Below are 26,659 nucleotides of genomic sequence, written 5' to 3' on the forward strand. Positions count from 1 at the left end.
AAAGGGGTGGAGTGGCATTTGGACAGAATCCAGGTGAGGGGGCAGTGCCAGCAAGTGGTACATTACCAGCCAGCCCTGGAAGGGATCATAGTTATAAGTAAGGTTGCCTTTTTGGTCTCAGAGTGGATGGACGGAGAACGCATTCAAATACAGGTTCCCCTGACTTGGTCTTGTACTTCACAAAAGTTCCTTTAGAACAAGTAGAGAAAGATATGTGTAGAAGCCTGGAGAATGAGTTGTCTGTTGCAACTTGTAGAAGATCTCAACCACATGTTACTAGTAATGGGGGAAGGCAATGGGGGGGGGGAAATCTCCCACATGTTCCCTTTTAACATAGTACATAATAAAGTTGTTCATGTGACCAGACCTACCCAGCCTTGCACAGCCCTACCCAGATAGGGGCTGGTTGTGTGGAGCACTGGGATTGGTCCCAATCCCAATGCTCTTCAACTGGGTAGCCAGGGCTTTTTTAACCAGGGCTAAAAGTGAGGTAGAAGGCTGAGTGTGCCCTTCTACCTCATCTCTTCCGCTCATATGGTTGCTCAGGCTGCCTACAGCCTGAGTGTCCATAGTGCCCAGCAGCTAGGAAATTTCCCCAATGCACCATGCTCCTTGCATAGTGCATTGTAGGATGTGGGAGGCTGCAGCCTGTTTCCCCTCCACTCCCTCACCACTTGTGGATTGTTTGCGTGCCAGTCCTGTGCGCATGCAGTGCGAGCAATCCCAGAGTGGCAAGGATCATGTGGGGGAAGGTAGGTTGTGTCCTGCCTCCCCACCACCACCACACTGCACTCCCCGGGTCTACCCCAAATGTTCATGTGAACGACCTTAATACAGTCTCCAGAATGTTGCAAGGACCTTTGCTTTTCCCACTGAAATAAAAGTTAGTTTGGTAGAAATAGTAATCTCGGAAATGCTGGATTTCCACAAGTTGTGACAACTTCAAAAAACACAAGCCCAAAACACACACACTGTAAGAATGACAGCCACTTCAATTTGAACAGAAAGCCAAATGAGAATTATGGCTGTCTTCGGGCACTGCAGGCAGGTCCCTGAGCCAACAGAGCTTCACACTTGTTGTCATTATTTCTAGAGAGGCTCGGAGTGACTGGCAGTGAGAAAGAAGTGAAGAAAATGTTGTTTTCTTTTAACTTCATTTCAAAATTGATAAACATTTCTCAGTGTTCTGCCAAAGGTATTAAGCAGTGTCAGTTCATTGTCTGGGACTTGTGTTTACCACTGCTAAGATGTACTAAACCAATAATAATCGGTGGGAGGAAAAGCTTGCTGAATTAATCTGGGCCATTTTAGATTTCAACACAAGACTTAGTTTTGCTTGTTGTACTTATACCAGCCTTGTTATCATGGGCAGGAGTGGTTTCACCAGTACCTGGACGCACTGAGAATGTTCCCAGAAGCCAGTTGCTACCAATCACTTTTTTTAAAAAAAGAAAAGGAAGTCTAGAATAAGCCAGGACATGCTCTGGGTCATTTCCTGTCTCTTTCTAGACAAAATAAGATGGTGACCGCCACAGAAAACACTATCCCCATTTCAAACACTGCAGAATCCACAGCTGTCTGCAGAGGTGGGGGGGGGCCTGGGAGGGTAAGAATAGCCCTACCGCTGTGAAAATAGCCCTACCACTCAGATATCATTTTGAGTCAGTCGCCAGTGGTGACCAGACATATGATTACGGGCAAAGTTGGCATTCTCAGAGACCAGTTTCTACCTAAAAATTTAGAAACTACCAAATATCTTGCAGAATATGTGGGTACCCCAGCCTGCAGATCACATAGGCACAATCACGCTTACAGCATTCACCTGTTCAAATACCATAAGCGTGAAGAATGTGGACAGGAGGATGACTGACAGACTGGATTCTCACCATGGGCGGGACTTCCCAACCTGCTTTGAACACTCTACTACTACTATGAATATTTATATACCACTCTTCAACCAAAGTGCCTTTGGTTCAAAGTACTCAGAGTGCCTTTTTAGATGAACAACTGAATAAGGCTATTAAAAAGTCACATGAGTACAGCATCTAGTTGAAAGGTCAGCTACTACTGTAGAATTCTTCTCAAATATTGATAATGCTTGTTTAGAGTAACTGAAGAAAAGAGATATAGACCAAATATTTATGTTAAATATTACCATACTGAACTAAGGCGATGTCAAGAGCCATGTTAAACTCTGATGCTTGAAAAAGATGTTCCCATACTGACAGGAAGAAATATTTGATGTAGTTTGAAGAACATGAACAACAAAGATTTCCTCAATGTAAAGGCCCTGAACTGTGAAGCCCACTGAAAGACAATATTGTAGAATAATACAACTACAAAATAAATAAAAAGTAATTCATCATGTTTCGCTACTGCTGGTTCTCCTGCCTTCAGCTTTGCTGTCCCTCAGATGAAACGTCTGATAGTTTAATAGCAATATTAATTTCTTGTCAAGGAGAAATATTTGGCTAGAAAGAAGAAGAGCTTCACGGTGAATGCTGACCTGCACAGTTAATGTCTCAATGTCTGCAAAGTCATGGTCCATCAGAGAGGGCTGCTAGCCAGGGATACATTACATATTGTATACATTAGGAATAATAATACTTAGCACAAGTAATCCTACTGCTCTAATAAGATAGGGCCAGGGATGACCCTTTCGTGAGGCAAGGTGACAGATTATTTGGGTGCCAGCAGTGCGGCAAGATTCACCCAGCTGTTGCCACTGAAGCTGTTCTGCTCCTTAAGGACTTTGCAAGGAGCTCCCCTCCTCATACGCTTGGCAAACCTTGGAGGAGAGAAGAGATGGCTGCTGGCAACCTTCCTTCCTCCCTGCCTCCTATGCCCTTCCAAAGCTTGCAAGGGTCCGTTTTGAAAGGGGGTTAGCCCCTACCAGGGATATGGGGCAAGGCGCACTGCATTGCCTTGGGCCACCCTGAGGTCGGCCAGTGTACTTATGCCCATATTACAGAAACAAATGGGATGTTGGGAGAAAGTGTTGAGACTGAAAAAGAACAGTCTGCCTAAGCCACCTCGTAGGTTGGTGAATGAGATAAGATATGGAAAAGATCTTGTTAGCCACTGCAGTACATTGCAATAATCTGAATGAATGATCAGAAACGTGAAGCTGGTCTTGTGGTAGCAAGCATGACTTGTCCCCTTAGCTAAGCAGGGTCTGCCCTGGTTGCATTTGAATGGGAGACTACATGTGAGCACTGAGAGATATTCCCCTTAGGGGACGGAGGCGCTCTGGGAAGAGCAGAAGATTTCGAATTCCCTCCCTGGCTTCTCCAAGATAGGGCGGAGAGAGATTCCTGCCTGCAACCTTGGAGAAGCCGTTGCCAGTCTATGAAGACAATACTGAGCTAGATAGACCAGTGGTCTGACTCAGTATATGACAGGTGCCTATGTTCTTTACTTCTGATTCAAATGCTGTGCCACAAGGCATGTCTTCTAAAGCACAGGCTTTGCAAACAAATATCAGTTTTAGACCAGTTTAACTGTTGTGGCCTTCCCCCCAAAGTCTCCTTGGAATTATAGTTTGTGGTTGATGGTTAGAATTCTCTGTTTGATATCCCTAAGCCCTGCCATAGTACAATAGTTAACAGGGTTCCTTGTAGGGATGTGCAGAACATTTCAAACGCAAAATGTTTCAACTTGAAGCAGACCATTTTGAGTGTTTTGAGCTCAGAAGAACATCCTCTAAAAAGGGGGCCTGTTTTGAGCTTGGAGCAGAATCCCATTTTGACTGAAATGTTTCGACGTTTCAAGCACCATTTTGGAGACCTGTTTTTCCCTTGCTGATTGGTTTTCTGGCACTGGTATCCAAATGACTTGCGATCTCGTTGCTTCTTGGTTGACTTGTTATCATAGAAATCAAGTGTTGTCATGGGCAACTATGCCCCCATCAGCTGAGGGGAGGGAAGAAGAATGGGGAAACACAAAAGGAGGGAATTTCAAATTCTAATTACATTCAAAGGGACTGAGAGAGCCCTTATACTGTGCCCCTCCTGAAGAAGAGGATGCATCAGGACAGGGGAGGAGGAAGGTAGGTTTGATTTTGTGGTTTTCTTTGCTCTGCACTGACTATAATATGTTGTGCTATTGCTGCTATAACTATCTGGTTTTGGTGGATCTCAGATAAAGGCTGAACTTGGGTGCCTGCCTGCCTTCCTTGAGCTGTGGTTTGTTTAGTTTGTGAGATAGTGAGGCGGGTCTCACAATCAGTGAGACCCGCTTATGCTGATACTGCTGGGAGAGCGGGCTAAGGAGCCCTGGGTGGCTGGATCGGCTGCCCACACGATTGCCAGCTCCGTGACGGAGCCAGCAGGAGCTGGGGGGGGGAGTGGGGGCCAATTGGCCCCCGCAAGCTCCAGCATGTCCTGCGCGAGCGCGCAGGGCATGCTGGCAAGACCCCTGGAGCCAGGAGGCAGCTTTTCGCCTCCCCTCCGGGGGTCTCCTTGTGCGTAGCCACAGCGCAGAGCCGTGCCGTGGCTACTCATGATCAGAAAGCCCAGATTTGCGGAGCACTCGCTCCGCAAATCCGGGCTTTAGGGAGGGTTACTTGAGCAGGTTACCCGCTTGTAAGCCACCGGGCTTGCGTGCGAGCCCGGTGGTTTACACGATCAACAAAAATCGGGCTAGGCTCTCCTAGCCCGATTTTTGTTGATTGTGAAAATAGCCCCACTGTGTATAATGTGTAATACTGTGCCTGTGTGTGTGTGTGTGTGGTGTAATATTTTTTGGTGATTGCTGTGATGAGCTCCATGTCTGGCCTTAAGACTAACTTGTGCTTCACGGTCTGCTCTGCAATCTGCTTTACAAGATGTACTCAGTCAAAAAATGTGGCTGAAGTTGCTCTAGTTGAGCTTATGGGCTATGCTTGTTGTTTAGTAAGGGTGTTGCTGTGGCAGTTGTTCCAATGCTAGGAAATAAGGTGTCATAATTGTGTGTGAAAGAACAACTTGTCCCAGTGATGTTACTGCAGAACAGGCACTCTGGCTGGGAGTAGACTCTGGGTCAGTGATTCTTTGGGGCCATTGTTGGATTGTGTTTGAAATGTGTTTTCTGTGTTGGGAGGGACAGATTCCCTTTTCCGGTGTGCTTCTGCAGCATTTTTCAAAGCAGGGTTGCAGAAGCATTGCATTCTGTGAGTATAGCTTGGGAATTTTTTTTAAAAAACCATTGTTCCCCATGGGTAGCTCCTAGGGACACCAGAGTGGATTGTGTGGTGGGGTATGATGGTTGCTATCTACCACCCAACCCACAAAAGAAATGGGCAAGCGGGCCATTTTTTAAGGATGTGCACCATGATTCGAGGATGAATTAATTCAAATCAGGTCAATTTGAATTATTCAACCTTGAATTGAATCACCATTGACCTCAATGGCAATTCTAAAGGTCAAATTGAATTGACCCTGATTCAATTCTAATCAATTTGTCAATTCGAATTGCCATTTTGTTTTCCCATTCTATTGATTTTCTGTGGGGAGAGCAGGTCTACCAATTGCTTTTCTTGGAGAGCAGGTCTACCCATTACACACAAGTGGCAGACCAATTCTCCCAAGAAAAACAGTGCTCCAATTGCACTTTTTTTCCAGGGAGATCTGGTCTACCTCTTGGGTGGAGCATCAAAAAGCAAATCAATTTGACAATTCATGAATCATCACATCAGCTGGTGGGTGCCAGGTGCTTCGACAATCTGTTTCGTGATTTTCTTATTTGATATCAAATTGAATCACAAAATCTGATTTGTCCACACCCCTGAGATTTTAGACAAATTTTTAACCTTTCCCCAAAACTGCAATAGGATCTGCAGTCTGCTTGTGTCCCTGTGTCATTTTATGCAAAACAAGGCCTAAGAAAAGGAAATTCATGTATATGCTGTGACACACACGTTCAGTTTCCCAAACATACTTGACAATTAAAACATGCTATTCTTCAACAAATCTCTTGTATACCATAGTTATCAAACTCTTATAGTGATTAATGTATGCACTAAGCAGATGCTATATGGGGACATCACATCACAGAGAAAAACTAATAAGCTATGTAGAATAATTTGCGCTCCTGTAACAGTCCACACATTTCCAGCAATATACTCTTGTCCAAGAAAGCTACTTTAGAATAAAAATAAATGAATATTTGCTTCTGTAGTATCATGGGGGGAAAGCTGCTTCTTAAGAGAGCATGATGATATACCAAATTTCTAAACAGTAAATCAAAGCCATTTAAAAACTGGTTCAGGTTCATTAGTGTTTTATTTTTAATATTCCCCTTCAAACATTCTCCATTTCAGACACTGACTTTAAAAAGTGGTTCAGTAACTAGTTCAGATGCGTTGAGCCAGTCTGAATATATTTCATGTGGAATAATATCAAACTCTTTGGCTGCAAGATAATTCTATAAAATTAGCATACTGGCTGACATCCTGACAAAGTGCTTGTAGAAGGATGTTGTACTGTGCAAATTCATTGCACCAGCTACTTGCGCTATTGTTACGGTCCAGGCCTGGTTTATATACTAAATATGCTCATTAGCTAGCATATAAAATTAGGCCTGTCTCATAGTGTCACTAAGTGACCAAGTTCTTTTATATAGTGACCATGTAGGATCTGGGCGCAAGGAAGAAAGGAGATCAAACCACTCCTAAAAGGATCCAATGGGCTTTATTGAGTATAAAAGAATAACAACATCAATCAAGCTGAGCAGGAAGCAGAACATCCTATCAGTATTACCAACAGTATTTATTTCAACCCTAGCCAGCACCAATATTCACCCAGTGTTCCTAACTACCATATGTGTGTGTATTAAATCTTCCTAGAGCCTAATATAATTCAGATATAGACAGAAAAGGGGGGGGGGTAAGGAAGGCTGAGGGCTGGCATGGTTTGGGGAGATCAAGAATTAGTAGAGGAAAAGGGGGGAAAGGAGAAGGAGGGGAAAAGATGGAGGGATCCAGGGCTTGTAAGGGACAGCATATTACCAGGACCAGAGACTTGAGAGCGGTGGATCTCTTCAGCTGAAGGAGCGAGGCTCTTGGCTGGAGACAGGAGTTTTTGCAGTTGCTCAGATCACGGCTGAGAATCAGAGCACCATGGCTGGGGAAGTCTTGACTTCTCACTGTGCAGTAGAAGTCACAGACAGCTCCTGTCCATGAACAGAGTTCCTGCTTGTTGCCCCGCGGCTTAGCAGCAAACTCTGGGATGGTGTGTGAGCAGCTCTTGCTTGTAGGCACAAGATTGCCCGTAGGCACAAGACTGCTAACTCTCTGTCCATTCTTTATAGTTGTATTTTCCTTTGATCTTTCATAGAGTCTAATTCAAATCTCATCTTTTCCTGGGTCCCAAAAGGTGACAACTTGCTGCTACCTTCTGGATAATGTCTTTTAATTATTCAGGATATTGGCCAGTCCAGAGAGATCTGAATCTCATCTTCTGTAAATTGTGCGCTTAGGAAGGGGGCGGGGACATTGCCCAAAGCAAATCTGCATCTCTGAGCTACAAATGGCATCTTCCCCGATTTGCCAGTCTGACCCCAAAAAGGTGTTAAAGTGTTAGTGAGGTAAGAATTATAGTCTATAGGTGTTTTCTTTGTATGCATCTACCTATGTTGAATTTCTATAGAGAGCAATTGAGTTAGTCATTGACAAGGATTAACAAGGACTTCTTGCAACAGGAGAGGGGAGATCAGCCTCTGGCCTCTTCCTCAGACATTATCTGGTAGTGAGTCACAATTATCATTTGATTAACTCAGGCCTAGCCTTTGTGCTTCCTTGTGTATCCATTTCACAATACAATGCTGAATCGCCTCTTCCCTCACAGGTCAGTTGAGATCTAGTATGTCAATTCACCCTGAGTCCAGGCATTAATTGAACTCTTAATATAAAAGGAAATCAGACATAGGCCTGAATTCCACATACTTCTGCGTTGGTACCTTTAAGTCTAAGGTTGGGGTACATACATGTGCCCGTAACACTATGTCTGGTATTTGGGTTGCAGATTATGAGCATGCTTGTGCACTGTTGTGTAACCTGCAGCACACCTAATTTGGAACTTTTGTGGAAGAGCGCTATAGTGTAGTTTCACAAATGCAACCCAGCCCAACTTTGTTCTTTATGCAAGCGCTTTGTAAGTCAGGATACCAAGCCAATAATAATTAACTTGAGAAAAATATTTTTGAATGTTTCTTTTTGAGAGGGTTTTTACAAACAAAATACAGCAAGATTTTTTTTTAAAGGAAAAGATCAATCATACAACTGCAAGTTATGTACCTGAGTACTGAACCAGTTACAATTCTGTTTGTTTAGAACTTCAGCTCTGGTTGAGGTTGGCAGCCAAGAGATTTTTGGTTATAATTCAGCTCTGGCTCACTGAAAAACTCTCTGAAAACAAGTCTCAGAATTCAACGGAAAATGGGAGACAGGGAAGGAAAGACGACCTGATTGGGGGGGGGGGGCACTTAGGGTCTGAGGTTCACCTGTGGAAGCTGTCTTTCCTTCCTTCTCACCTCATTTTCCATGGTGCACCTTTAAAAAATGCTTCTTAGTTAAGCTAAGTGTTTCTCTCTTGCTTTGAGAGGAGGCTGCTTTTTCAAGACTTAGATTGGCTCAGGTGAGGAATGGAGTCATTTCTAATGTTTTGAGAAATAACTTGGATCATTTCTGAGCATATCTGAAATGATACTGGAGAAGCTTGCTCATTTCTAATTTTACAATATGAACTGTGGAGGGAAATTGTAGATCCACATTCCAAATAATTTTTCTTTAAAGCAATTTTTCACTAAATTGTAGATGAGGAAGCGCCCAATATCTCCAGTTTAAAACCTGCAAGGTTTTTCATTATCTCCAAGTTGGGAGGATGGGCTGGGAAACAATGCTTTTCAGAATCCCAAATATATGAGGGGCATTTTTAAAAGAGCTGGTAACAAAAATGAAGTTTAAAGTGTTGCAGCCAAATTCTGCAGCATCCACCTAGAATAGTGTTGGAGATGAACTTCCAGTGCATCAACCTTTTGCATCAACTGTCCTAATGACCACTAGGGGCATTGGGAGTAGAGACAGTTAGTCAGAGTCTCCCTATCTGTCCCTACTCTATGACCCCTAAACTGACTCTGCAGCACTTCCTGCGCTGAGTCACAATCCTTCCTTTCCTCCTAGAGAGCAGATGGAAACATCTCTCTCTCTCCTTACCTATCGACTATGTAGTCCTTTAGATTAGAGATAGGTCTTTCCTATCTAAGTGTATTTAACCAATAAATGTTTAGTGTTTAGTCATACAAGGATCTCCATGTTTTCTCTAAATAGCTGCAATATCCAAACTATCCTCTGCTACCTACTCTGTAACTGGAGTGTGTGCTCATTCCTTAGTGCTCTGCTGTTTTACCTATTGTGGGTAAAAATCAACAACCTCTACCAAATAGCTCTATTTAAACCAGCAGCCAATTTTGCAGAGATAACTTTTTAACTATCAGATCTCATTAGGCTTCTTCTCCCATGGCTGATGACATGCAGAAATTCTTCCTCCCCATGTACACCAAAGTTGTTAAGGAGGAGGCAGAATTACACCCTGGTCAACCCCCCAATTCCATGCCTACAAGCCACTTCCTCTGTGGCCAGCCACACAATTTAGTGTATATGTACAGGGAGCTAAAAGCATGCAGGACTCTGGCACACAATCAGAAACCTGAGTGATCATGATTCCCCATTGTGAGGCGGACCTGTATGTACTTAAAGCCTTTCACACAACCAAACACAAGGTTGCCAGGGGCACAAACAGGAAGAACACACTCACTTCCTCCCCTCCTCGCATGTATTTAGTGTAGCCATGATCAAGAGACATCTGTACTCCCCTAGAGTCATACAGTATACCTTACCAGGATCTTTGAGTCTGTATACATACATATTCAAACACACAGAGTTTCATCTGCAAGTCAGCCAGATAATTCCATAGCCAATAACTTGCTCTCTCTCTCGCTCTATCTCTCTCTCTGTAAGAGTGCACAGTTTAGGCATGCTCAGCTTCAGCCCAGTCCATCAAAACAAATGCAACTAGGCATGTACAAAACATCTTTTTGATATTCACAGGAGTGTCTGCAAGCAAGCATCTCTTTAGCCATTAGAAAAACCACTTAGTATCCAGGTACACAACTCTTTCACTCTAACATTTTATCCTGTATTCTAGCATAAATCAATCACAAGGTCCCACCTCCTGGTATCTGTATGCTCTGTTTAATGCAGCACTGTAGAATGTACTTCTTTTAAAAAAAAAAAGGAATGCTTAGAACTGCTTTATTATAATCATAATAGCATTAATCTAATCAGCTTTTAAATAAGCCAATTATGCTTTATACAGATTAGTCCTAAATATTAATTAAATTATGTGGCTTAAACATGTCTTTTCCTTGAAAAAAGTGTAAAGTGAATTTAAATGGGTTTTAATATATATAATACAGCTATAGTACTCCCCTCAATGTGTTCTATAATTTAATATGTAGTGGGGTCTTCCCTACATCTTTCCAAATTCCATATTGTCAAATCACTTCTGTCCCACTAGTTCCTTATCTAGTGTTGGTGGAGGCAGTAGTAGCTGCTGCCACCCCTACTCTCTTCTCTCTTGCTGCCACCTCTTGGCAGAGGGTAGGATTTGGAGGAACAGGAAGTACCTTTGAACACGTTCTGCCGCTCCAGCATCCCCACACTCTGCCCTTTGAACAGATGGGGGAAAGGAGGTGGTAGGATAGGAGTGTGAGAACCGGTTAGTGACCTGGTGGCAAATAACTGCCGCACACTCAGGACTGAAATGGCTGAACCAACCTGTTGGAGACCGAGAACGGGGGGAGACTGGTGGGGGGAGGGGGAGCTACCTGAGACACACATACCCCATGGCTGCAGCAGCACCTCCAAGGCTGCCGAAGCCCTCGGCGGCAGTAAGTGCACATTTTTTTAAAAAACGCATTTTAATGTTGCTGACACCTCTGAGTAGGGCACAAACCAGTTCAAATTTTAACCAAGCCGGGTCCCTCGTTTGGAGTGCCCAAACCATACATGCCCAGTCTGGTTTGAGTCCGATTTGGATTCAAAGTGGGCAAATAGGTCCCATGCACATCCCTAGTGGTAGGGAAGGAGAGGAGGAAGAATGGAGCAGTGGTGGTGAGGCGAGGCAATATGCTGGCACCGCCTGAATTCATTTGCCACCTGAGGTAACCACCTCACCCTGCATCATTAGGGGATGGTTCCTGGCTAAGTGTGCCCTCATCTGTCCAGAGAACTTCAGCGTGCTAAGTAAACAGGAACATTGCTATCCCCTTGTTGTAGCTGGAGGCCTCCAGGCATGAGACTTAAAACATATATTATGGGAACATCACAGGCCATGCTTTGCCCATCTCTTATTTCCAGAATTGGAACACAATATGCTCCTTGGTCTGCTCCAGAAAACCTTCTGGCCCTCTGAGAAGCCTTGACCATAGCCCAGATTCTGCTAGGGGCAGAATTTTGTCATATCACCATTTGATAATCTCTCATACATACATCTTCCTGTCCATATAATACTCTGACCTACTCCTCTAGCTCCATTTTTCTGACTGGCTTTCCCCACTCTTTTATAAGTATTAGCCTAGATGACTCAGGATTTTTCTCTCTCCTTTTTTTTCAAAGCCAATGAATTCTCCATGAAACAAGAACAGGACTCTAAAACTGAGCAGACAAGTTCATTTCTTAAAAATGAAAACAACACTGCTTGTATCAAAGTCTGGAGAATTCTTAGTACCTTCTGGGGGTGGTCTGTGTTTTGCTTTTTAAAAAACCAACGCATTTCTGCTTCAGTTGTTCTTGGGAAAATGAGGTTCTGTAATGGTCCTGCAACTAAAGTAATGTTATGCTACCTTACGAGGCATTTGCCTTACTTTTGGCTTTTGCAGTTGTAGATTTTATTCTTCAATTCTGTATTTATTGATTTCTTCCCATCAGCTCTCTCTTTCAAAGTCTCTTGAAACCTTTCCCTGCTCATCTAAAGACAGTAAAAAGAGTTTGGGAGAGTTGTGAAAATTGGAGCCTTTTGATCCAATGTAATTCACTTTGGGCTATTTCAGTTATTGCTTTGCTTGCAAAAATACACATGCACACACCAGCTGGCCTTTCTGAGTAATCAAGAAAGAGCAGAAATTTCAGATATACAGAAGATGATATAATGCAATTTACTTGCCACGCAGGAGTCCTTAATCTCCCAGATATCAAGAAGAAAGGGCAACAAATTCACATTGCCCTTCCACACATTGGGGCAGTGGGTTCTTTAGGTAAACACCGTCCGTTATTTTGCATGGTTTGTAACTTGTCTATTGGAGTCTGAAAATGAAATTAGTGAAATGTGTCGCAGAATGTGAGCTGTCCACGTGGTTTTCAGAACAAACACCAGTGCAATGTTTAAGACAACTTTACTTGTGAGACAAACACTTAGAGGTCAGTATAGAACTTACTGGGGCTATTCACACAGTCTGCAAAAATCGGGTTAAGGGAGCCTAGCCTGATTTTTGCAGCCCGTGAGAACCACCGGGCTTGGCTGCGAGCCCGGTGGTTCCTAGGCGGGTCACCTGATTCTGTCGCCCGGTGCTTAAAACGGGTTTGTGGAGCGAGCACTCAGCAAACCTGGTTTTAGCAATCAAGAGTTGCCACGGCGCGGCTCCATGCCGCATCACAGCTACTCATGAGTAGACCCCCCAGAGGGGAGGTGAAAAGCTGCCTCCCGGCTCTGGGGTCTCCCCAGCATGCCCTGCACGCTCACACCGGGCATGCTGGAGCTTCCAGGGGCCAATTGGCCCCTGCTGCCCCCAGCACCCACCGGCTCCGTAACAGAGCTGGCAGTCATGTGGGTGGCTGCTTCAGCCGTCCAGAGCAGACTGCTGCTTGTGTGTGGGGAGAGTGGGCTAAGCCCGCTCACTCTCCCCAGATAGGTCTCTGTGATCATGAGACCCACCTCACTGATTCACAGAGGAACAAAGAGGAGAATAGGAGGTTACATGCAAACTATACACAGTAAGTTAGGCTGCAGTTGTTGCATAGCCCAACATCCCTTCTCAACAGCTGAAGCATTAGCCCAATAAGTTCATTACCCCTGATGGCCTACAATACCTCTGATATAGCAGCCGCACTTCATAGTCATTGGACAGGCTGACATCACAAGGTCCTTTGTCAGGTGCTGTTTCGCCAGTTCTTTAATAGTTCTTTTACACTTACACTACACTACCACCCCACCCACTTTTGGAGGTTCGAACCGGTTCGAACCAGCTTGAATCGAACCACCCCCTGGTTCGGTTCTAATTCGAACCTGCAGCTCGAACCTGATGGCTGGTTCGGTTCGAATTTGAACCTTCGAACCACCCCGGTTCGAATTCTAACCGGTTCGCACATCCCTACAAGAAAGAGGGACAGTTAAAGTAAGAATGCTCCATATGGAAGGGAGAACAACAGAAACTGCAAAGAAAGTCTCCGCAAGCACCTAAGCAAAAGGCAAAGGCTACAGCTAGTGTCACAGAACAATCGAGTGGATGCTTCAAAACAGCACAGCATAACTCATCTGCTGGTGTTTTGACTGTTGTGCAACTAGTCACATGACCTGCGATAGAAAGGTCACAGAATTGGACTTAAGCAATAAGGAAAAGTTTTATCTTGCAGATGGAAGAAGTATAACTGCTGAGGGAATTGGACAAGGATTTCTAAACTGCACCAAGACAGATGGGGACATCCTTGCTATTCCAGTAAAAGATGTGCTATATGTTCCTGACTTGGAAGGTGGTCTTTTATCGGTTAAGTGGATGGCAACCAAAGGATTCATCATTAAGTTCCAGGGCAATGAGTGCACAATCCAAGAGGGGACAAAAACCCTGGCCAGAGCAATTGCAGATGAATACCTGTATCACTTAAGCACAGCAACAGAGCAGGTGAAGCTCACCACACATAAGCAACACGACAACTGCATTCACCTATGGCATCAGTGTCTTGGCGATAGGCTCCCTAAAAGTGTAAAAGAACTATTAAAGAACTGGCGAAACAGCACCTGACGAAGGACCTTGTGATGTCAGCCTGTCCAGTGACTATGGAGTGCGGCTGCTGTATCAGAGATAAGGCTACTCTCATTGCTAAACTTAAAGACACAAAAACTTCAAAAATCACTTAAAAATCAGTCCTTTGCCCAATTCCTTTCAAATAATTCTGATAGCTTCCTGGCTGCCCCTTGGGCACTACCACCCACCACACTCTGCTCTTGGACACCCCTTTCCCCCCGACATGAAGCTATACATTTGCTGACACCTCCATGCTTCTTTATGGAGAAAAACCTTAAAGTCACGTAAACTTCAAAAATCACTTAAAAATCAGCCTTTTGCCCAATTCCTTTCAAATAATTCTGATAGCTTCCTTGCCCACCTTGAGAACTACCACCCACCACACTCCACTCTAGGACACCCCTTTCTCTCAGACGTGAAGCTATACATTTGCTGCAATCCTCATTATTCTCTATGAGGAATTCCAAAATAATTTTAAAATTCACCAATAATCAGAGGAGTGTCCAATTGCCTTGGAACTTTGTGGGTGGTAGGCACCCCTGGGTTTCTACCACCCACCCCACATTTGTGCCCCGAGGTGCTCCACAATAGGGGATATGGGCTGGTTCAGGTCTCATTATACCCTATGAGAAAAATAATTTTAAAATATTTCAAATATTCATAAAAAATTATAGGGGTGACCGATTGCTTCGGGGTTTGCATGGTTGTTGGCACCCATGGGTGCTGCACAATAGGGAATAATGGGCTGGTTCAAGTCCCATTATAACCTATGAGAAAAAAATATAGATAAATTTCAAAAATTCAATTTTCAGTGCAGCTTCTCCATTCTGACTGATACTGTCCTCCATGTCTTCCTTTCTGCACTGGAATTCATCCAGAAGTCTGCTTCTCACAAATTCCAGTGTCAGGTCTTCCTCAGGCTTTGTCTCAGAGGCATTAATGAGGGCACCACAGGAGTCAGGCAAGCTACATAGTAATAGGGCTGCTATATTGTCTTTTATTTATTCCCCCATTTCATACAACTGTGCCACCACTTCCAGCACGGCATTTATGTGATCTTGCATTTTTTTTCCCTTTCCCAAGTCTCAGTTCGTACAGTTTCCTCAAAAGGAATAGTCTACTGTTCAAATCAGTTCTTTAATGCAAATTTCTTAATGCATTCCACATGCCCTTTGCTGTAGCCTGATTCTTTATGTGAATCAATTGGTCATTTTCCACTAGTAGACTGATGGTTGCCTGTGCCTGTCTGTCTTTTCTGTCTCATACTTGGAGATTTGCTGCTGGTCTGTGTATGTGTTAGTAACCTCCCACAGGTCATCCTTAGTTAGAAGCATTCCTACTCTAAACTTCTATAGCTGATAATTTCCATTATTCAGCTTTCCCACAGAGAGCTTAAATTCAGAGCTGCAAGCCATTTTTCTTTTGGGGAAAAAAAATCCTAGCTTTGCTTACCTGCATTCAGCAGGCTTCCTTTCAGAGGGTCTCCTTATGGCTTCTGCTCTTTCCAGGCTGCTTCAACGTCATTTGCCCTTCAGGGTCATTCTGGGCTGTATACTGGCTTGCTCTGAAGAAGTCTGGGCACCAAAACCTGTTGTAGAATGTGAGCTGTCTGAGTGGTTTTCAGAACAAACACCAGTGCAATGTTTAAGACAACTTTACTTGTGAGACAAACTCCTAGAGGTCAATATAGAACTTGCTGACCCACACAGGAACAGCAAGGAAAATAGAAACTCCTAGCTAGCCCAGCCAGTACTGAGGAAGCTACAGTGCCCCCCTCTGGCTTCATAGGAGATTACATGCAAACTATAAACAGTAAGTTAGGCTGCAGCTGTTGCATATCCCAACAAAATGCTCCTGTGTTTAACCGGAGTTGTGATTTTACACATGAGTAGGACTTCCTACTCCCAACTGGTCCCATTGGTTACATTGGATGCTCCCCAACTTTTTCAGGCCACAGAACCCACAATAATTTGACATTTCATTCCAGGGGAGTGCAGCGGTGACCCCCACATTCCAAGCATGGTGCCCTGTGCAACTGCATGACTCACTGAGAATGTGAACTGTTAGCAAAGCAAAATGAAAATGTCAAACTCCACACTAATTGGGTTCCATATTTCAACAGCTCCCTTCTCAGCATTTCAGATGAAAGCACACACTGCGACTGACCTACAGGCAATCTGGGAGCTGATCAAGCGCATTCTACAAGCCAGTCACCCACAATCATCACATCTTTTGCTTGTTTTTTTGTCAGCTGGCACAGACTTCCTGGGTACACATAATACCAATGTTTTCTGTCCATCCAAGCCCAACACAGGTGACAGTGCTTCCCTTTGTGAAGGTAGTTGCATCTCTGGGGATATGTCTGGCTTGTTGTAGTGCCTACACAGGTCAATCCCTTGCTCAGGACAACTTTTGTCAGCTATATACTGTGGAAAATGTTATTCCTCACCACAATTCTCTGAGGGCAGGTCCAGATGAATGTTGCCCTGCACATGCAAGAACATCAGGTCTGCAGCATGAATATACCTGCCCTGATGTCACTGGTGGATGTGCCAATGTGCTCTTGGAACATCCTTTAATCACATGAGAGGGATGCTCATTTGAATCACCCCTCTACATGTATTTCAACAATGTTTTGGGGTGCATGTAGAGGGGTGATTCACCTGAAACAGTCTCATTTGTTGTACCATGGCTTTTGCTATCCTCCGCTCAAGTCTAGATTTTTTAATATCGATTTTAGCACTCCTACAACAGTCTGTCTGCCTGTCTACCCAGCCTTGCCTGGTTTCCTGCTAAACGTACCTAGCATCTCCCTCTAACCTCTGATCCTATTCCCCTGGGACTTGTACATCCCACATCTTGTATTTCTGGCTTTGCATGCCCCAGTGCTGACATCCTGAGAACAAACCTCACCTGTTGTTCTGATAAGCTTGAGGGTGACACAAATTTTCATTGGCACTTTCTTTACGCATTTCCCTCCTAGCTGACTCTTTCCCGACACTGGGTAAATTTCATTTTAAAAAGCCATTACTAGTCCTATCAGAAAAAGGGAGAGATATGAAGAAGGTTAGACTTCTGTCAGTCAGAGAGCCTGGACTATTACAAATAAACTCCAAGGTAACAGAACATTTTCCTACACAAAGCTATTTTGTGAAAGATAACTGTCTGTTACATTTGTTATACTTGGATGCTTAACAGCTCCAGCCACAATTTGGACCATTCAGTAGCAAATATTTGCCTCTCCACTCCATGTTTGGGACACATAGAAATTTGTAATAATTCTATATTCTGCTTTTCTGTTTTTAAAATATCCAAAGATCACAACAATCCAATTAAAACAAGAAGAAAAATCAGCTAAAAGCCACACAGGAAATCAGATAAAAGCAGCAGGGGCAAATAATCAATCAAGGAACCTGAACCCTCAAAGACACCAACACTGGTGCTTCACAAATTTGTCTGGGGAAGATTACATAAATGCGGTGCTTCTATTGAAAAGCAGCCTCTCCAGCCATGATCTACGGAAAAGTATCTGGATCAGAAGCTAAATGATTTGGCAAGTTCACATGGGAGAAGGTGGTCCCTCCAGTACCCTGCATCCAAGCCTCCTAGGGCTTTAAAGGTCAAAACCTTGCATTGTTCCTGAAAGCACACAGGAAAACAGCAGAGATCTGTAAGCACAGGTGGAATATGTTCAGACTGACATGTTACAGCTCATATTTGAACAGCTTTGTTCTGAACCAAATGACGTTTCCAAACAAGAATCTTCAAGGGCATTCATTGTGCTATGCAAACTGTAACGATATCTTGTTTGTTGAAAAGTGGCAAATAAATAAATAAATAAATAAATAATAAAGCCTTTGAGCTAAATCAACCTGGCTCTTATAAACACTGGTCAATGATTTGCTGCATGCTATTCTTATTAACCAGCCTGAAATATATTCTTATTTAATTTGGTGTTTTGTTGTTGGTTTTGGATTTTGTTGGTTTGGTTTGGTTTTTTGCTGTGTAGTTTGATGGTTTGTTTATTTTTATTTTTATTTTTTGGTATAAGCCACTTTGGTTTATTTTTTTTCAAATTCAATTTTTATTGATTTTAACAATAGCAATATTATCATTCATTAAAAATACACACATAAAAGGTGGACTTCCCGCTCACATTTCTTCGTGAATCAACAACTATAAAATTTACCCTTGCTATGATAATAATTCAAAACACAAGTTCAAACCCTTACAAACATAATTAATCTAACCAACCTGTGATTTATACTAAATTTCAAACCCTGCTGTCAAGTCCATAGTAGGTAAGTAATTCTTTAGATACAACAAAAATGGTTTCCAATCTTCTTTAAAACATTCCAAGTTTTGAACTCTTAATAGTGCTGTAAGTTTTGCCATCTCCGCATATTCCAAAATTTTTAACGGCCAGTCTTCTTTTGAAGGCAGTTCACTAGACTTCCATTTCTGTGCATATATAATTCTAGCCGCTGTGGAGGCATACATAAAAAATGTTAAATTGGTTGTAGAAATTGCACCTTGTGTTATTCCCAGCAGGAAGGATTCTGGCTTCTTAGGAAATGTCATTTTAAATATTTTCTTTAATTCATTATATATCATATCCCAATAGGCTTTAGCCTTCCCACAGGTCCACCACATATGAAAAAATGTGCCTTCAAAATGTCCACACTTCCAACATTTGTTTGAAACATTTTTATACATTAATGCCAATTTTTTTTGTGTCAGATAGCATAACATGCCGGTATAAGCCACATTGAGTATGTTTGTAAGAAAAAGCAGGGTATAAATTTAATATACTGGTATTTAATTTAATATACTGCAGGAATGAAAAGTAAGCAAAGCTAGCACAGATGTGAAAATAATATTTTTTCTTTCTTTCAAAACCAGACACTCTAAAAATCTGTCCAACAGGCAAAATAGGGCAAGTTACCAAAACAAAAAACAAAAACACCCCACTGCCCGGGAAAGGTTGGCATAAGAAACTGGTGATTGGGGCTGGCTACAAGTAAGGATGTGCACGGAACTGGGTGGGGGAAGTTCAAAGGTGGAGGGGTCTGATTTTAAGGGCGGGGAAGGGTGCACTTACCCCTCCCTTCACTTCCCTCCTGCCAGCGCTCTGTTAGCAAAGGCTCTGTTGGTGCAGCAGCATACTTCCCTGCCGCACCATTTTCTCTTTGGCTGGAAGTACCAGGAAGTACCTGGCACATGCGTGTGCAGACGTCATGCTCCCTTGTGTGCACGTCAGGCACACAAATGCACCTGGCGTGCACATGCCAGGTACTTCCTGGTACTTCTGGCCAAAGAGGAAAAGGGGCGGCAGGGCAGTATACTGCTGCCCCGACGGAGCTTTTGCTAATGGAGTGCCAGTGGGGGAAAGTGGTGGGAGGAGTAAGTATACCCTCTCCCACCCTTAAAGTCAGACACACACACCCCAACTTTGAAAGGGGTAAAACAACTGGTTGTTCGAAGCGGTTCAGAGGCCCTTAAGAGGGCCTCTGAACAGGTTCATGCAGATCCTTAGCTACTAGGTGAAAGTGCTAGTGGTCTGAAGTTCATATATTGGTTTGAAACAACTGGCCAGATGCTGAAAGCATCTAGAAAGTTCTATAATCTGGTCTACATTGAAACCTACTTCCTGGGTTGATTGGCACAGCAGTCCTCATAATAAAGTAATTTTCTGTATGTCAAAATTAGACAAAGCAGTGCATTCACAGCTATTTAAAGCTCACACAATTATCACAGCAAAAGAAATGGTACATTATTGTCACAATCCTCATTATAAATGCTAAGCTCTCACAAGCAGTACTGGAGTGTGGCAATGTTTATGATTATTGTTTTATTCTCTTCACTAATAATTAGAATCATTGTTGTGCACATACCTTGTGACAGCAGTCCTAACAATATATTTGTATTCTGTTTATTTCTGAGCCAAATTAAATTAATCCAAAGTTTAAGAAATTCCATGAAAAACTAATCATATGAATACCAGCAAGATAACAATACCAATCTGCAAATGCCAAAAAGTTAATTATCTAAATATTTTAAGATTGTTTATAAGATGTCAGAAAAATAATAGAACTTATCGAAGTGAAACAAAATCACTAAAATGGGAATGGAAGAAAATGCAGGCTCTGCTAATATCTGCAATGAGATACTTTAAAGGCGGGGGGAAGAAGTCTGAATTCCAATACAAACACCATCTTCAGCCAAGTGCCTTGGTTACCTCCTTCCCCTTTTAAATAAATATTACACTGAGTTTTAATTACAAATATTTTAAAAATGACACAACATAATGGCACAACATGAATGTCAGCACAGATAAGAAATAAAACCAACTACATCTCTCTTCTAATTCTACCTGTAAATTATACAGAGAGCCAGCATGGTGCAGTGGTTAGAGTGTTGGACCAGGAAAACCCAAGTTTAAATCACCATTCAGCCATGAAACTCACTAGGTGACTCTGAGTCAATCACTTCTCTCAAGCCTAACCTACTTCACAGTAAGATAAACATAACTATGTGCATTGCTCTGGGCTCCTTGGAAAAAGAGCAAAATATAAATGTAAACATAAAAATATAGAAACACAAACTACATCCATGAGCCAGCCAAAACGAACACAGGAAGCTGCATTATACTAACTGGCCGATTTCACACACAATGCAGAACCATGGTTTCAATGGACCTGTGGCACTGCTCCCCCCTGCTCCCACTCTCCTGTCCGAATTTGGACATCACTCTCTCTGTCAGTGAGACTGCAGAGAGGAGGGGGAACTGGCTGTGCAGGCTTCCTTCTGGCATGAAGGACAGCCTGCACAACCAAAGGGAGGGAGGAGCTGCCTCCCACAATGCTAGTCACACTGAATGTAGCCTTCAATTCTGAATACGGACAACATGCAAGCTGGATGGAACCTCGGGCTGTGGCAATTAAACTCACTACAACCCAAGGGTTCAAATTGTATTTTCAAAATCCATACCTCAGGTGGGTCATCTTGCAGAACCGGAGTTAAACACATTGAGATGACACGGTGAGATAACCTCTGCCCCCTAAAACTCTGGTTCTGCGTTACGTGCAAATGTGACCACTGAGTTAGACAGCTGGCCCATTTAACTCTGTGTTCTCAACACTGACTGGCAGTAGCTCTCCAAGGTTTCGGGCAGGAATCTTTCCCAGCCCTACCTGGAGATTCCTGGAGGAACTGAACCTGGGACCTTCTGCATGTAAAGCAGATGTTCTACCACTGAGCTACAGACCCATCCCCAAAGCAGTTTTACATCCTATTGCTTTCAGTGGAAAAGCTTTATGTTTCCACTGTACTCTCCCATTGAAATCAACAGGCCTTTTTCTTTAAAGGCCTAACTTTGGTTGTATAGCCCAAATTAATAAATTATGTAGCAGCAGATATGTAATGCAGGAAGAAAGGTAATGCATTTAGAATTCTTAATAAAGCTTGGGTCCAGACTATCTTAGAGAGCGCCTTCTTCTGTATGATCCCCATCACATGTTGATGTCATCTGGAGAGGTCTGTTTCCAGTTACCACTGGTACGTTTGGTGGCGACTCTGAGCCAGGCCTTCTCTGTAGCTGCTCTTGGCCTATGGAATGCACTTGCAGCAGATATCTAGAATTTAGGCTCATTGGCCTTTAAGAAAGCCCTAAAAACTTACTTGTTTGGCCTTGGCTTCCAAGGTTTTTAAATTGTTTTAAAGTATTTTCAATTGGTTTTAAATGATTCTGAACTGTCTTAAAATTGTTTTAATATTATTTTAAAGCAGTGTGTTTTAAATGGTGTTTTTGTTTTTATGTTTCTTCAACTTGTTGTGCACCGCCCAGAGCCTTTGGATGGGTTTGTCTAGAAATGCAAATAATTTTATTTGTTTATTTTCTATTTATTTATTTATCTATCTATCTATCTATCTTATTTCTCTGTGTAAACTGCCCTGAGCCATTTTTGGAAGGGCGGTATAGAAATCAAATAAATAAATAAATAAGGAGACCGAATTTGCTAAGCAAGGCTCAATTTCAGCATGAAACACCACCTCTCTCATGACATGCCAGGGTACTCAATTTATTAATTCAACTGTGTGCATTTGGGAGAAATGTTGCTCTCAAATGGTGCAAGACAGATCAATACACAATCTACCCTTAATCTATTGAGGAACTAGAAAGAGAAGCAAGTCGTGTTCTAAGTTCTTACACTTGGGGGAAAGGACTAGTAGTCTGGATCAATTAACGCCGGAGTTCCGTACAGGGCTACTAGTACCCCCAGGGGACAATCTGAGCCCTCCTGCCTCCCCACACTACAGCTGTATTACTAGTTCCTCATCTTTGCTGGTCGAATGACCGTAAAAATAAAGATTTGATTTGAGTTCCTCATCTGAGAATTGTCAGCTTGAAGCCAATGTGTTCTCAGCAAGGTGTCTGCTGCAGAAGGAGAGGGAGAAGGGTGAGAATCCTTCTCCTCTGCTCCTGATTGACTGGCTATGAGCTGAAGCTCCACATACCCCTTCCTCAGTCTGACAGGCTTCAGAGGAAGGTGTGTGCATCAGCACACATAGGTTTTTAAGATCCTTTTGCAGCCTGGCCAGCTTCCTCTATGACATGGTTCCAGAGAAACTCAGATCCTCCTCTGTGACACCAGCTTCTCCAGTGGACCCTCCAAATGCGAACTCTTATGATCCTTAATTGCCTGGATATAGCAGCACAAATTCATACCATGGGGCACTGTTCCCTCAGTGTTTCTTTAAAAAACAATTAAAAACATTTAATTTTTTTTAAAAAACACTGAGGGAAGGAGCATGGCAAAGCTCTTTGGGGAGGGCTTTACAAAGCTGAGGGGCCACAATCAAAAAGGCCCTTTCTCTAGTCCTTGCCAACCAGATCTCCATTAGTGTCAGGGCCATGAGCTGGGCCTGAGATGCCAAGCAGAGAGTCCTGGCAGGTCATACAGGTGAACACAGTCTGACAGGTAACCTGGCCACAAGCCATGTAGAGCTTTAAAGGTCAAGATCAGCACCTTGAATCTAGTCCAGAAGCGGACCAGTAACCAACAAAGCTGCTGCAGGATGACTGTAACACTCATGAAGCAACTTGCGCCCACAAACATCCTTGCAGCATCAGGACCAGCTGAAGCTTCCGAACCATCTTCAAGGGCAGCCCCACATTGAGCACGTTGCAGTAATTCAATCTGGATGTTACCACAACATGAATGACTGAGGTGAGGCATGAATTCTCCAAGTAGGGTCGCAGCTGGCATACCAGCCATAGCTGTTAAAAAGCACCTCTGCACACCTCTGCCACCTGTGCCTCCAAGGAGAGTGTCAGGTCCAGAAGCACTCCCAAGCTGCGGACTGTCTTTCAGGTGGAGTGTGACCCCATCCATGACCAGAATTACCTCACAATGTGGATGATCAGTTTTACCAACCCAGAGCACTTCCGTCTTATCTGGATTAAGTTTCAGCTTGTTAGCCCACTTCCAATCCAGAACAGCATCCAAACCCAAGGTCAGAGCATCTACTGCCTCCCTGGTGTCTGCTGACTGAAAAGATAGGTAAAGCTGAGTGTCCCAGTTCTGTCCTTGGAGGCACAGGTGGTGCTGGGTGTCATTCACTTATTGATGGCACCGCATCCCACACCCATAGATTACCTCTCCCAGAGGTTTCATGTAGATGTTAAATAGCACAGGGGACAGAATAGATCCCTGCGGCACCCCATAGGCTATAGGCCAATAGGTGGAGCAGGACCAGCACCACCTTTGGGGCCTTTCATTTGAGCAAGCTCCTTCCCAGTCCCAAGTTTGACATGTCCAACATACGTTTGTGCAAGGATGTTTTTTGTAGGGCTCTAGTTTGGGTTTACATATTAGATTTTCCAAAACGGCTCAGGTGGATAAAGGATCATTTATTCAGCTGAAAGGTGGTGAAGAGTCAGACCTTTGTCCAGCTCTTGAGTTGAAGCACTAGCACTTAGGCCAAAGCGGGTTGCTCACTCCCGCTCCACCAGAATGGTACTCCTCTGACTCAGTTTCAGTTCTTATCTGTCTTCAAGCAGTCTCTGTTAATTGTGGGCCTTCTGCCTGCTTGTTTTGCATACACATTCCTTTCATTTTGGGGCGGCCTCAGTGCAGCTGCAAATGATGAGGCCATAAAGCAGCTTGGAAGGTGGTCCTCTAGGGCTTTCAAGTTATACATTAGGAAGGGCATCTGTTAATGATTGGCAACATTGGGTTCCTAATATCTCTTCTATTCTGTGGGAGCAGGTGCCATTTTGGATAACTGGGCACAGCATTCTCTTCTTGGCCTTCCAGTGCTGTCAGGATTCTCATCTTGACTTCTGGTCTCGAGTGGACATCTATTGGGCATGCAGGTGGGGGATGCATTGGGACAAGTTTGTGCATGTGGTGTTTCTGGTTAATCCATTTCTTGATCCAGGCCAGCTCTTGATTGGTGCTTTAGTTACAGTTAGTCCAGTCCTAGACTGGAAGTGGTTCAGACAAACCACAAGCAGAGAACAGAAAGCAGTCTGCAATTGCCTTTTTGAAAATAAGACTTATTTCATTCAACTATTAACATTCTTCATTATATTCCACTGCCTGTGGAATATAATCCTTGTGTGCTACAATGCTTTCCTCTGAGTTCTACAGTGCCCAGCCTCAAAGTCTTGGTCTCTTGGAAACAGCCACCCAAGATTTTGATCATGCACTTGGGTGAGAACGATCTGGCCCAAATGCCCAGTTTGGAGTTTTTTATCCAGGCTGCCCAGTGACTTAAATAGGGTTATGCCTCTGTGACCCAAGTCCACGTTCTGCTTCACTGTTGGAATGTTGCCATGCCTTTGTTGGCCGGGGGTCAGGGACCTGAGTGCCCCAAACTGGGCCAGAAAGTAGATAAATTAAGTGGTAGCAAAGCTACTTTCCTGGTACAGGGGAGTTTTCATGAGCCAACCCGAGTTTCACATTCCCGGACATGAGCTTTTTGGGAAAGATGGTATCCACCTTTTGCAAATGGGTGGGAAGGCTTATGGTGCTGGCTTGAAGGCAGGCATCACTCACATTTTGGCTTGGTATCTGTGAGGCAGGACAGGCTCAACTGATTAGCTCAGCCTGTGTGATGGGCAGTGGGAGATGGAGGGCAGTTTAGGGGTTTCTCAATGCAAACACTGACTCTCTCTCGCTCTCTCTCAGATGTTACAGTTCTGAGATGGCCTACGTTGGTCACTGGCTTACCTCTAGATTAAGTTCCTCATAAGCAGTATTTCTGAAATTAATGGGACAAGATTACTTATCCTATGAATTTCAATGGGGATATCATGAGTAATTAGTCTGGATGGACATCAGTTATTGGAGTAACTGGTCCCATAACTGTAGCATGTAAATGTTTCTCTGTGTGTGTGCATGTGCAGTGCGTGCACACACACACACACAATCTCGGTAGGCTTCCTGAGCTGAAGGTTTGCAATAGAAGGAGCACACTTGTTAAAGAATTGACACAGCTGAATTGACACAGCTGTTCCTGCTGAAAAGCAGAAACAAACCAACCAACCCCTAGTTTGTCCCTGAGCATGCATTCAATGGGAAATGGAGTGGCTACCTGGTTACTGCATCCACATGGTATACATGTTCACAAATGCATGTTTTTCACAATTTTTCTTGTTTGGTTGCAAGGGTGAACTTTGCCCATGAAAAATGCTATCTAAATTATCATAATCCTAATACGCTTGCAAGCTTGAGCTAATCATAAGAAATCCATAACTCAGCTATAAAAGGGAAGTAAATCTGTGAGGAGACAAAGTGGAGCTTTTCTACAAAAGGCTAAAGTTATCACACTTCACTTCAAAGGCTTCATCTACCATTAAAAACGAGGTGGGGAAGATTACCAGAACATACCTCAGGTTCTTTGAACTAATGACCTCTTTAGTCTACTTAGCATTTCATTAAAATAACATTTTATTACACTTTCTGTAATTGATCCTACAAAACAGAAGAGATGAACAGAGAGAAGAAATGTTAAGAAGGGAGTTATAATATTTCGACACCTCATAGGCACAGAATTTCTCTTTGAAAGATTAGTTTTGTAGACTAAATGTATGAAGGCAGAGAAAGAAAAGCACAAGCAAGGGGATAAGATGATGTGAAAGAGATGCAATGAGAAGCAAGTGATAACCTTGTCTCATAAGATTCAATTAAGCGGGCCTACATTTTGACTAGGAAAGGGTATGGAATGTACACTATTGAGTGGCAGCCTAAGCTAGCATTGCCATTTAAATGGACATAACTTACATTTTTACTTATGTCACGTACTTTTACATTTTATATCCCGCTCTTCCTCCAGGGTAGGGATGTGCATAAAACCGGTTCTCCCGGTTCGGTTCGGGTCCGAACCGGGTCCGGACCGGACCGGGGTGGTTCGGTTTTGGTTTTGCCAGACCACCCCCCCGGTCCGGTTCGGTTTCGAACCGGTTCGGATCCGAACCGAACCGGTTCGGATCACAAAAAGTGGCTGGTTTTGAAGGGGACATTGTGTTCTACCTGCCACCCAAATTTCAAGTCGATTGGACCTTCCTCTGATTTTTTACAAATTTTTTTCAAAAAAT

At 43.3% G+C, this 26,659-nt stretch overlaps 1 long non-coding RNA gene across 1 annotated transcript in view; it reads right to left on the reverse strand.

Annotated features, from left to right (window-relative positions):
* LOC128347650 (uncharacterized) overlaps positions 1-15,746 on the reverse strand; it is a 56,366-nt gene extending 40,620 nt beyond the window's left edge. The window contains exon 1 of the long non-coding RNA XR_008317642.1: positions 15,508-15,746. This is a non-coding gene — a long non-coding RNA (uncharacterized LOC128347650). The remainder of the gene's footprint in view (positions 1-15,507) is intronic.
* Positions 15,747-26,659: the final 10,913 nt, after the last annotated feature.

Source organism: Hemicordylus capensis, chromosome 2, assembly GCF_027244095.1.
Source record: "Hemicordylus capensis ecotype Gifberg chromosome 2, rHemCap1.1.pri, whole genome shotgun sequence".
NCBI lineage: Eukaryota > Metazoa > Chordata > Lepidosauria > Squamata > Cordylidae > Hemicordylus > Hemicordylus capensis.